Source organism: Cryptomeria japonica, chromosome 8, assembly GCF_030272615.1.
Source record: "Cryptomeria japonica chromosome 8, Sugi_1.0, whole genome shotgun sequence".
NCBI classification, from domain to species: domain Eukaryota; kingdom Viridiplantae; phylum Streptophyta; class Pinopsida; order Cupressales; family Cupressaceae; genus Cryptomeria; species Cryptomeria japonica.
This window is the reverse complement of record NC_081412.1, coordinates 403,006,067-403,020,198: the sequence shown is the minus strand read 5'-3', so window position 1 is coordinate 403,020,198 and position 14,132 is coordinate 403,006,067. Positions and strand designations below refer to the sequence as shown.

The window sequence follows — 14,132 nt, the reverse complement described above, 5'->3', positions numbered from 1 at the left end:
ATGGCCAACATCTCCTTGTCATAGATATTGAAGCTCCTCTCAGGTCCTCTAAACTTCCTGCTTTCAAACGCAATAGGGTGCTTATCCTACATAAGCACTGCACCAATGCCCTCGCCCGAAGCATCACACTGTAGCTCAAAGGGCTTAGTGAAATCAGGTAATGCGAGGAGTGGACAAGTAGTCATCAAGCGTTTGAATTTCTCAAAACCCTCAAGTGCTTCAGGAGTCCAAACAAATGCCCCTTTCTTCATTAGTTCCATAAGTGGTGCTGCATGCCATGAATACCCACTGACAAACCTGCGATAGAAGCCACACAATCCCAAAAATTTGCATTCTTCATTAGTTCCATAAGTGGTGCTGCATGCCATGAATACCCACTGACAAACCTGCGATAGAAGCCACACAATCCCAAAAATTTGCAAAGTTGAGTGAGGTTCTCTGGAGTAGGCCACTCAATAATAGCTTGGATCTTATCAGGATCCATCTGCACATCCTTTGCATTGATAATGTGGCCGAAATACAAAAAACTCCACCATACCCAAATCACATTTGGATTCTTTTGCATGCAAAGATTCCCTGTCAAGGATTCCTAACACCATGTCCAAATGGTCAAGGTGCTCCTCCCACATTTTACTGTACACCAAGATGTCATCAAAGAAGACAAGTACAAATTTCCTCAACTGAGGTTGAAAGACCCTGTTCATTGTAGCCTGAAATATAGTAGGAGCATTGGTTAGCCCAAATGGCATAACCACAAACTCAAAATGGCCACAATGGCACCCGAATGTTGTCTTCCCAATGTCTTGCTCTCTGACTCTAATCTAATGATACTTCAATCTCAAGTCTATCTTCCAAAAGTAACAAGCACCATGAAGCTCATCAATCAACTCGTCAATCTGAGGGATGGGGTACCAGTTTTTAATTGTCTTATTATTTAGGACACTGTATTCAATGCACATCCGAAGGGTGCCATCTTTTTTCCGAACTAAAACTACTGATGAGGCAAAGGGAGATTTGCTAGGTCTAATGTGCCCCATAGCAAGCAGCTCGTTAATTGTCTTTTCAATTTCATCTTTCAACCGCTTTGGATGCCGATAAGGAGTAATCATCACAGTTTTTGCACCCTCCTCCAATTCAATCATGTGCTCAATCCCTCTATCTAGAGGTCTACCTAGTGGAATGTCACTGAACAACTTAGCGTGCTTAATTCTCAACTCTAGTATATCTGGATGGTAAACTGGTTTTTGTTGTCCCTCATGTGATGGCATCAACATACACTCTGCTGCCCACTCAACCATGTCGTGGCACATAAGTCTCTCCATCCTCCTAAATGATATCATCCTGAAACTGCTTTCTCTGATGGCCTTCAACACATGAGTCTTCCCATCTACCTTGAATCTCATCTCCATCTCTTGAAGGCTAAGAGTAAACTTTCCTATGTCATGAAGCCATCTCATCTCCAAAACCACATTAGTGTCTCCGATAGTCACAACATAAAAATATGCCTTAAACTCATAATTATTCACACACAAAGGTAGTCCTGAAATCATCATGTCACACTTAAGAGTGTAACCATCTGCAACTCTTACCCTTATACCTTCAAATTCCTCAGTTTGAATCCCACGCCTCTCAACCAATCTAGTATCAATAAAATTATGAGTGGCACCTATATCTAGAAAGGTGATAACCTTTTGGCCAACTAACACTCCATGCATCCTGAATGAGCCCTCCTACTAAACACTAGTGAGACATGCCTCCTGTAATTTTACTTCCTCTTCATGCACACCCATTTTTTCCAATTTTTCAGGCTCATCTTCAAACTTTTTGGGCTTAGATTCCTCATGATCAGTTTGCTGGTCTGAATTTTCAGATTCGGAATCCTCATAAAAAACCCAAATAGCTCGGTTAGCCTTGCCCTTAGGCCTCAAGGGACAGTCATGGTTTACATCATAGGGGCCCTTGCAGTAGAAACACAACTTTTTCTTACGCAAATCATTGAGTGTTTCCCGATCAAATGGTGCTGCTGATTTTCCTTTTTGATCTCCCTTAAAATCTGGTTTTCCTTAATTCTTAGGAAAGAACTTGCTGTCCCTAGATGAAGAGGATCCCTTAAACGAGATCATGCTTTGTGGGGCTGCAAGTTCCATGCTTCTAGCCTTCTTCATCACTTCCTACAATGATGATGGATCAAAAGCCTTTACCCATCCTCTCAAGGGTTCCAATAGGCCCTCAATGAACAGCACAACTAATCTCTGCTCAGAAATATTGGAAACCATAACTGATAGCCTCTGAAAATCTCCAATGTAACTCTCCAAACTTCCAACCTACTTAAGCTGAGCTAGATCTCTAAAATAAGACTCTGGATCCTTCTTATCAAAGCGATCAACCAACTGATCAGAAAACTCCTGATATGAAGTGATGAGGTTATTCTACAATGTAACCATTCCGTTGTGCCACTAATCATGAGCCACTCCATCTAAATGCAATGTAGCAAATTTAATTGCATCTCCCTCTGTCATAGGCTGTAAGTTGAAGTAAGTGTCCAACTTATGTATCCATGAACATGTTGTGACCTTCCCGCTTCCATCAAACAGTGGTAGGGTAAGATTACTGGTAGCATATTCCAAATCCTTGTTCTGATTCCTTGGTCTTCTATCTTGTCTAGCTCTAGCGTGCTCCCTCCTTTGACTCATGTAGTGGTCGAAGTTTAAATGTTCCCTTACATCAAGGGGTAGTAAACTCCACTCATCATGCACCGTCATGACATTATCAGCATATATAGCATCATCATCTTCCCCAACACCTCCTTCTAGTTCATTCCTCAAGAAAGTGGACCGGGTAGGCTGATCAATGGTGTGTGTAGGTGTCCTACAAGACCTGGCAGTCCCAACCACACTCCTATTATCCTCCTACTCATGATTTTGTCCTCTCGGATTAGCCAATTGTTGTATGGATGCGGTGAGCAACTGCAATGTGTCTGCTAAACGCTGCTATCCATCCTATAACCTTCTCAAGGTTTCCCTTACTTCTCTAGCTTCATCTCATGATTGACTATTCTCTCTTCTATCACCCATACCTGCAACCTGTTCAAAATTCCCCGAAGACGACTCTTGATGGGTATCAATTAATCCTGACACTATTTTCCCTTCAGGTACCTGCAGTGGATGCCAAGTTTTTCTGAATTCTCTTTGATAATACCTTCTTTCCCTATCACTTGGTTGCATTAACAATCTGATTTAAACCCAAATGATCACAGGAAATCACTTCGATACCACTGTGAAGACCCCAAGTCCTCTACTGAAGTTTTGTTTGGTTTTTTTCTGAATTTTGTTCTTTTTTGTGATTTTTGAAATAAAAAGAAATGCCAATGAAAGATAGAAATACTTAAATCTGAAACTAAATAGATACAGCAGATAATAATTGCAGAAACCATATATTTTCTTTACTTAATTATATCTAGAATCTTTATACACATTTGCATACCTGATAAAGTTTGAACATATCAATTTCTAGACTTCTGCTAGTAAAAAGCAGCCTCAAGATGAATCGGTTCTTCCAAAATCTGCAGTGCAAGCCTCCGAAATTGATGCCAATGTGTTCTCCAATGCCTAGCACCTCACTAATTTTCTTGTAAATTTTGATACCCTCCTCAAACAAAATCGCCCTCCAGACAATGGCACCTCCCTTGCTGCAAATTATGGCTGCGAAAAGCAGGCCATACAGCCTTAGAAAATGTGCCAATAATTACCGATTCGCAGGCTTATCATTCGAATTCTGCTCAGCTCCCAATTGAAATTCTGAAATTTGTTCCTCCAATATGCACAAATTTGACTCCTGAATGAAGCCAATTGATTATCAAACTTCAGATGATATGTCACAACCTCGGAAAGCTGCTACACTGAAGAAGCTACACTCTCCAGTGTCCAAAAAGCACTGGATTTGCAGAAACCCTCGTCCTTGTTCTCCAATGCTCAGCAAATTCATGAAATAAGTTTGTCAAATGCCAAAAGAATGAGTTCAATTTCTCCTTGGCAAACTTTATATCTCTTCATGAAATTGAACTTCTCCAAAAAAGCATTTCATTGGCATTTAATATTCATAAGCTTGCACATTAATATATTTATATTAATCCCCTTGGCTTAGGCGTCCAAACAAATAATATTATGGCCCCCTTTTAATTACTTGACCCTCAAATTCTAACATTAAGTTATAACTTATTAATATCTCCTTTTAATAATTAAATAACATTTAGGCCATTTAATATTCATTATTTCTCAATCCCGTCTAAACTAGGAGACAATCACTGTATCCGTGCGAACTAGACTTCCTTATTAAAAATAGTAAGGGTTCCTCTCAGTCGTCCCCTGACTTACTATAAATAGTAAGTATGAGAAACTCAGCCTTGAAATCCATACAAATGCCAAGTCTGAAACTTCTGAACTCTGGAGAAGAAGAATAGCCCATTTACTGACTAGGTCTCTGCCTCAAAAGATCATCTATCCAACCTCATTAGCCATCGAGGGTCAACTGATAGGCTAATCCTGTTGAATATCTGATGTCTAACTAGAAGGGGACATCACATGATTCCTGGATGAAATCATCCAAACCAATTAGGGGAGTTCTTGTCCTTGAAACCAATATTTTTGAGAGAGTTTTCACCCTCAAGACAATGGGAGAGCACAGGTTCTCTCTAGAGTTAAATCAAATTTCATAACATGGCCAACCTCCCAAATGAGCTCTCAATCCCAATTTATAAAATTCTAGATGGAAAAATAATAATTCACTTTTTCCTCCACAAACCCTTTTTTAAAATAAATAATAATCCGTCATGTGCAAAAAGACCCCTTTGTGCCTGGGTGTCCACTTTGAGGCACAACTTAAAACACATTTTTAATGAATAAATAGTACTACACTTAGTTGCCTTTTAATATTTTCCCCTTTAGATAAATTAAGTAATAATTATTTTATAATTCAACAAAATACCCAAGTTGTGGAAAGTATCCTAATGACAGAAATGTGAAATTTTGATCATACCAATATGTCACTGAGGACTTAGGATGATGAACTGAAGCAACTTAGTGACTATCTAAAAATAAAAAGCTTCTCCAAGAAGTTTGGAGAGCACCCAAAAGGCCAAAATTTGCATTTGGAAAGCATAATGAGGCTCAACAAGATCACCTAAACCATAGATCGCATACTCAGACTTAGAGAGTACTCAACAAGCCCAAATTTTTTTGACAATGCAATAACTCGGCAGCTTAAAATGCACTAAAATTTCTTATAAAAAAACCTTTTCTTCGCAAAATTCAATTATAAAATGTATCAAATGAGTCTAAAAACCATGAGGAAGTGTTTTCTATTAAATTTGATTGTTCAATACATATGGATTACAAAATGGCATCATCATATGAAGCCGGATAGTGGAAATGGATACAATAGCAAGCTATTAATTAATAGCTATTATGAATTTATGATGATTGCTTTTGAAAATCCTCATCATAAATTTCATAGCTAGGCATCTTAGACATTACAAGTTTTTACATCTTACTCTTCTCTGCCCTAGAGAAATAATGGGAGGTAGAGGGTATGGTCCTCACTCTCGAATCTGGCACCCTACTTGGTGTAGAAGAATGTCGTTGTGGCTCAACCACGCTAGTAGGTGGCAATGACGACTCCACCATATCAATGTCATCCAATCGAATCCCCCTTGCTTCTACTGCAGCCAAATCCTCCAAGGCTTGCCTCTAAAAATCACCAATCTCATCTTCTATAAATAAGGAGGCCTCATGATCATCATTCGACACAATCCAATCAATGTAGGGATCAATGTCATCCAAATCAATGAGTTCATCTAGCTGGTCTTGCACCTTTCTTATGTGAAGCCAAAGGTTATATTGCACAAAAACAAGATCATTGAGGCATTTTTGTGTCAACTTATTATGCTTCTTTGTGTAAATGGCATCAAACAAACTCCAATTGCACTCACAGCCAAAAGCACTACAGGGTTGAGACAAAATTCGAAGGGCTAGCCTTTGCAAATTTGGAGTATTTCCACTAAAATCTTCCCATCAAGAACCTACAAATTAGATATTCATTTTAATTTTTTAGTAAATAAACAATATTCTATTAATATTTGTAATTCATAACTTGCAAAATATAAGGCTTCACTGTAAGAACCTTGCTGGTTCTAACTCTCTTGAAAATACTATTGCTGTTGTGTTTTTTGGATTTTCAAGGTTTATGAACAAATTTAAACCATAAAATATCACATCTGCCAGGCAAGAATTGCACATAAAACCAAATAGAAATAAAATTGAGAGAAACTGCAACTATATTATGAATAAGATACCTGCTACAATAAATCCTACTACTAATTGCATACCCGTGGGTCTTTAGCTTATTTTAAATGCAAAAATTTGATGTTTCCCAGCCAAAACTGGGAAATTGACCAAAATGGCCGTACAAGTCCAAGAAATGATTTCTCTGAGCCAGAAAGTAGATAGAATAGCTTGAAAGGACTAGGCGTTGGGAATTGTGCATTCCAGAATGCACTTTGGGTAGGCGTTCCAGCCTCCTAGGCAAAACGCCCTTCTCTGGAGCCCCACATGCCAAGCTGATTGGTACAGCTAGCTACAAATACTGGTACGACTGCTTATTGAATTGATTGAATGCTGCTAATGAGGCATCTAACGTGTATTGCCTCCTTATTTAAAATCTGCAAATAACTAACACAAATAACCTCTGATGAAGCACATGAAAACTTCTATGTGAAGCCCTCTCAGCTTGCAATAATTCAGCTGATCTTTCACAACCTCAGAATCACAGATCCATGAAGAATGATCGTTCTTCAATAGCAAACCCTCTGAACCCCTTGTCTCAGACAATCCACAGAGAAAATATCAAGCAATGTTAAATAATCAATAATGGAGTTTGAATTGCTTCCAATTTCTTTATAACCCCCAAATGGCACGATTTTCAATAAGTACGCCCAAATGCATTTTAAATAGAATAAAATGTATTTAATTAACTTTGCATAGTTTATATTCAACTTGGGAGCCCAAATCATTAGAAATCACTTTATAATATTTAAGTGGCCTTTTAAATTAATAAAGTCACTTTATGACTATATAATATAAGCACATAAGTTAAATAAATAACTTAACCACTAAAATATTAATATCTCCTTCAATATTTAGTCTTTTGACGAATCGTCAGAAGCAAGGGTCAACACTAAATAACCCCCATGTGCCCAGGCGCCCTGACTAAACATGGCACAACTGCCAGATTGACTTACTAAAAATAGTAAGTCCCACGACTAAGCCCACACACCAACTGCTAAGGCCCTGGAACTCAACCCAAGACTAAACTAAAGAAGTGGAACTGCCACTGAGACTCTCTATCCAAAATGTTAGCCTACAAGAGTCCAAAAATGATAGGCTAACCCATCAATCACAGAGACTAACTAGGGTGGGGACATCACATTCACTTTTTCTTACTTGGTGTTTGGATCTCTCTTCCTCATATGCATGATTTGGAGGAAAACAATTGCCCCCTAGCTGCCTTATAATTTTGCAACTCTAAAAGGCTGAGGTCTCTTGTTGCGCTTATAGGTGTCATCCTCTCAATACATGTGAATAGGCCCTCCATAACCTCCCCATTAGAATCCATGAAGCTACTAGAGAAGTAGAACTCGGGGTTGAGAAAATACCCTGTTGCATGGATGGGATGGTGGAGTTGATTGTTCCACCTTCAATCAATGATGTCCCAAATAGGGGTAAATCTATTTGCATTCCGCCTATAATAGTGTTGCATGGCCTCTTTGGCCCTATCCATTGCCTCATAAATATATCCCATCACATTTTTCTCGCCATCCACCAAGTGCAAGACCCTCACCAAAGGCTCAATCACCTACAAAGTACAAAGTAGAAACAAATTTAAATTACAACTTACAATGAAACAAAACACTTCTAAAGTTTAAAATTAAAAATAAAGGATTCAATTTGAAAATTAATTTAAGTTGAAGTTACCTTGACAATATCTAATGCTCTCATTGCAAATTCACCATCAAAAATCGTTTTTTCAATCATTTCTCCATCAGCCTTCTCTGAGTAAGTTGAATCTAACCATGGTTGACTCACAAACCTCTACTTCAAGGGAGTCAATAAACTAGCAATGCTTTACAATGTTTAGAAAATTTGTTGCAAATCTAGTAGCTCCTGATCGCACAAGTTCTTTGCCCTTGGTGTGCTCTCTCATCAATTGAAGAACCCATGGGTGATTGTATATATATTTTGTTATATCTCTTGCTTCTTTAACAATTCGTTCCACCCAATCAATTTTACTTATGTTCTCCAAAAGAAGATCAAGGCAATGAGCAGCACAAGGGGTCCAAAAAAATGTTGGATGCCTATCTCGAAGCAATCTACCAACTGCCACATATGTTGTTGCATTTTTATTAACAACTTGGACAACATTTTCTATGCCCACCTCTAAAACAACCTCCTCCAACATCAAGCTCAAATTTTCTGCAATCTTTATTATGTTGGAAGCATCAATTGACTTTAGAAAAACCATCACACCATTTGAAACCACTATAAAATTTATAAGAGTGCAGTTTCTTCTATCTGTCCAGCTATCTGAAAGAATTGGCCATCCATATTTTTCCCATTGCTTCTTTTCAGCTTCCACAATTTCTTTTGCATCTACAATAGCATCTAGAGCAACTTGCCACTTAAATCTCTTGGACTAGGGGCCTTGAACCCTTTCCCTACAACTGTCAATGTTGTTACTAAACTCTCCCAATATGGACTCCTTTCCACATTGAAGGGAATGTTATTATAATACCAAAATTTTGCACAAGCCTTCTATGCTTCCTTGTGCACCTCCCTATCCCACCTAGTAGCTTCCAATGAAGGTTGTCATCCTGGTTCATTTCTAGGCCCAAAAAGTTTGGATTTGATTGAAGTGGAGGAGCAAGATGAGCCACGTACACATGGACCGCAACTAGAGCCAACAATGTATAGCACATCCACTTCAGCTCGAGTGTGAGACATCACTCCTAGCTGTGATTGGATCTTCTGAATGTGTGGTTCGATTTCAGTGTGCATTTTCAGATTTCCAGTGGTGTGGTTTTCAGTGTGGTGAAGATTTGTGTGGTTTCAGAGTGTTCTTGTTGCTGGTTGCAGAGTGTGCTGAAGTGGATTTTTGGTCGCAGGTCTCAGTGTGTCATTCTCCTCATTCTGGGTGGATATTACATTCTATGGCTACGATTGGAAGGTTAATTCTGTTGATTTTTGTTGAGGTTGTAATGATTTATCTATTCTTTATTCATATATAATTCCAGATTGCTATTCTAGCTTGTTATTATATGATTTATAGTATAATCTGTGTGCAAGGATATTGGATGAATAGAAATCAGTTCTTCATGCAAACTGTTTGTTAAAATTTGGTAAAATCTAGAGCAAATATCCATACGAGATATTACATTTTCCAGCAGCTTCGCTTACTCACAGGCATGTCTTAAACCATATTATAGATATAAAGAATGATCAAGGATAATGATTTATTTCTAAGCATGTAAAGAACTATCTTTTTGCTTGGCATCGCATCATTGGAAAGTCTGAGATTTTCTGATCTTTACAGAGAACCTGAAAGATATTTCTCTGTATACCAAATCATGGTATCATAGAAAAATGTCTTAGAAGTTCTTCATGGTGGTATGAAATTGATCCGATTAAAGAATATCTAATTGTTTAGCTTATTTTTAATAGTAGTTATAATTAATCAAGAATGGATGTTATAATCCGATAGAATCTTTTGTAAGCTCTGTCTAGAAATGGTTATTATCCGTTAAGTCCTTTTATTCAATCAGGGCTGATAGTATTAAGGTTAACTGTCTTAGTTCGAAATGTGAAGTCTCTGTTATTAATAGAAGGTGATCAGAAATCTCCTTTTCAAAGCCCTATAAGACAAATTCTCAAAAGGTTTAAATACCAATAACAAAAGAAACAAGCTATCTTCACAAGAACAAGCCAAAATAAGATCCACTTAATGTAAAAAGAAAGTGTGAAAATCTTAAGGCATAAATAAGAACAGGAGTGAAGGACATATAAATCATATGGCAAAGATGCAAAGACATGTTTAAGCTACCATTGGTTTGAGTCATGATTTCAGCATTGAAATTGGGAGAGGAGTATGCCAAGAATGCTGATTGAAGAGTTTCACGAATTGCAAGGGATACAAGATGCTGATATTGAAAGCAATGACAACTTCCACATCAAGGATTGGCTGCTTCGAAAATTGGGAAAGTTATTAGTACTTAGAGAAGCACATACTTTCAAAGTACAAGCACTTTGGAACAGCCATGAGAGTGGCAAATTTACAAATGTATATCTTCCAACTATGGAAAAAGATGTTTCTAAATTCATTAGAGGATGTGTGTTTACTACTAGCAAACCAAGTACTAGAAATATGCATTTGTATATGCCACTATTGATTCTAATAGGGTGTGAAGCTTATTGGACAAATTTTGGACAACAATGTAAAGCCAAAGTAGTCATAATCATTGTTACATCTCTTAAAGGGATAGAATAGGATACTAATTGGAAGAGGTTTATTGTTTTAGATCCACAAATGAATTGTAAAGAGAAAGTAGTCATAATCATTGTTACATCTCTTAAAGGGATAGAATAGGGAGATTCCCAAAACATGGAATGAAAGCTTGGTATGTATACAACATTCATAAAATAGTGCTGTGTAATTATCCAGAAAGATTCTTTACTTAAAGTTTCTTCTAGTTATTTGTCTCCTAATTATATTGATGTTGCAATTGTACAACACAATGAAAGTGATAAAGAGATAACTTCAAAACTAGCAAAGTGCTAAAAATTTTACTAAAATAATGAAGAAAATGCATTTCCAAGTACAAGATAAACTCAACGAATCTTAGGCCAAGTACTAGATAAACTCAACGGATCTTAGGCCAAGTACTAGATAAACTCAAGGAGTCTTGGGCCAAGTACAAAGCATGCCATAACCCACGTAGAAGGGAGCATCGTCTCTCTTGGTGTAAATCGAGTATATTCCCTAATTGGTTTTCCTCTTGGGTCCTTTACACACCTAGTTATTTAAGTTTAGTGAGGGCATTTACTTTCTGTCTCAAATTATAAGTATGTCTCACCCTTGCCTAGATAGACAATGGTTTCTCAATGTAATTTGAATCATAGTATACTTGCATAATTTGATATAAAAGAATTATTCTCTCATTTTAAGTCTCTTGTGCTTTCATTTTAGCATCTTGATCTTGGGTGGCTATCTCTATAACCAAATCTTACATGATATCAAAGCTTGTAGGATTGCTTTGTGTTACTCTTTTGAGAGATTTAAGTTGTAAATTATGTATCTTAAAGTTGAGTATAATCTTCTCTTGTATCATTGTTTTGCAAGTTGCTTCAAGTGATTCTTGAAGCAAACTTGAACTCACCATTGAGTTTAAAAAGTTTTGGTTTTTGTTGCATTCTAATCAAACATTGGAGGCCGAATCTATGAGGGTTTGAAGTTGGGAGATGCATGCCAAATCCAACAAGTGCTTGATCCTTTGAGGCATTTTGAATCAAACCAACATTGTCATCACATCCAAAAAGCCCAAAAATTAGTAGATTGATTGGCAAACCATCAAAATTAGATGACATGAAGCCCTAATAATTCCACGTCATAAGCAACTATTCCTACCATATATGACACATGAATCCTTGTAGAAATTAGTACGGCTAGGTTGTAGTCAATCTTAATAATAAATATTACTTTTAAATCCTTCTTTCACAGCACACACAACACATAATTTCCTATGTTACCCCGAGTTTCCAGGATGTGAATGACAAGGGACGAGGATACACGTTTCTGGGACAGTGACTTTTTTTGCCAATTTTGGGGATGGCTAGGGGACGGCAAAGGGGACGACTATATAAAAATAGGGAAAATTAAAATATATAGAGAAATTTAAAATCTTCATATGAAAACATGGATAAAGCATGCACATACACATTATAGAACCTTAACATAAAAGAATTAGAAGAGTTCTTATGCCAAATTTGTGTTAAATTGAGAGTCAAAGCCAAATTGCTTATGAAATTCATTGTCAAAATTCACTATCAATGTGCAGAATTTATGGAGATCCCCTAAAAGTCCCTTATCCCCGAGACGGAGACACCTGAAAAGAAAACCGGGGATGCATCCCTAGGTAACGTAGATAATTTCCGTTTCCTCATCGCTCGCACCCAATGATCACGTAAATTTATTATTTGCCTACAAATCTCAATAAATTTGTGCCTTGGAATCCGAAGCCAGCAATTTTAAACAAATTTTTGTTCCTCTATTTAAGCACAACTATAAATCTTGAGTGAAGCCACCATAGATGACTAGGCACAAATCTTTCATTCTTGAAGCCAAATACCACTAGGGTATTTGTTCTAGGATTTGTAGTACTTGTAGTCCAAATTTGAAGTGAGGAATAAAAATGTCTAAGATATAAATGAGCTCTTTCATTTCTCTTTTATAACTTCCTCAGTACTTTTGAGAAGTTACAATTTGAAATTAACTTTTATAAAAATAATCACCTTTTAGTCCCATAAAGTGACTTCATTTTATTTCTGCTTTTTTACTTAGTCATTTCATAAAAAATAATCAAATAAAGTCATCTGCAACAACTTAAGGGAACTTAATTTAATTAATTAAGATATCCACTTTTTAATTCTCCAAAGTAGCCTACCGGAATAAAATAGGCTAATGAAATGCTCCAAACACCTAAGATGAGGAAGGGGACATTACAAAATCACAAAGAATATTCTCTACATAGGCAAAATATTTCCCATAATTTTTGGCATGACATCAGCAACCTTTTCTCCCCCAACCTACCCTCTTTATGGTTGCCAATTTGATTTTGACACCTAAACTTCAAAGGTTGCATTCTAGGTCATATTGGCTCATTTTTCAAGCAATATTTCTTTATCTAGGCTATTTTACCAAGAGTTTGGCAATAGTGCAAATAGTTTTTTATCCTAGTGTTTGGATTTTGTACAAATTACAAATTGTCACAACTGATTCTAAATAAAAGTAAGAACACCAAGCTCACCATGCAACTTCAAACTCCATCCAACAACTCAATGACAATAATGACACAAAAGCTGATATACTAAAGGAATTGAATTAAGGTTTAAGGTTTTATTCTAAAATTCCATAACTTGCTTTCGATAATATTAGGCTGATCATCTGCTTCTATGGAATCCACCTACATTGTGAAAATCTAAATATACTGTACAAAGAAATAACTTTGCATTTGAAATATTTATTTGCTTTTCATGGAAAATAAATACCATGCAGGTAACGGCTTCAAAAACCATCCAACAGCATGCAATAACATTCCATTTTCTTTCAATATCTGTCACAACCTGTTTTATATGGTATTTGCAATTTTACAGAAAAATATAAAAGGATATTTTAAGAAGCTCAACTACACAAAGTCACAAGCGAAGGCATATCTCTAGCAATTTCTCACTCAATGTTATTTTCACATTCGTAAATGATGCAGAGCCCACATTGTTCATATCAAGCATTTCTGCAGAAAAGAATAGCAACATGTCTATAACAGAAGGATTACGGACTTTGTAACTTAAATAGATCTGCATTCCAAATTTTAGATTGACCTTTTTAAGATAGGATATAACTTGAATAGATCTGCATTCAAGATTTTACATTGACCTTTTTAAAATAGGAAAGCACATTGTCTAATTGAAGGTGCTCGACTATTGAAGTATGAAGCAAAGGCATATTCGATACAATTCCTCATTAAAATATTTCATCCATGTTTCTCAAATGAAATTGAGCCCACATGGATCATATCAAGCAATTCTGCAGAAAAGAACAGCAAAATCATATCATGCATGCCTCATGGCCTTGGGAACTTAAAATAATTTGTGTTTCAGCTATTAGATTGATTTCTTACAGAACAGAAAGCAGATTGTCTGGAAGACAATCTATACAAAACTTGAAATGAATTGTAAGTTGGTCAAAAAAGAAACAAATGAGAAAAATGAGGGTAAGATACTGTGTGAGAAAATCAGGATTAGATACATTAC

General features: G+C 36.6%; 1 protein-coding gene across 4 annotated transcripts in view; it reads right to left on the bottom strand.

The window, feature by feature from the left end:
- LOC131079459 (uncharacterized) overlaps positions 1–14,132 on the bottom strand; it is a 314,514-nt gene that overhangs the window by 218,730 nt on the left and 81,652 nt on the right. The gene's annotated exons all lie outside the window — the stretch shown is intronic.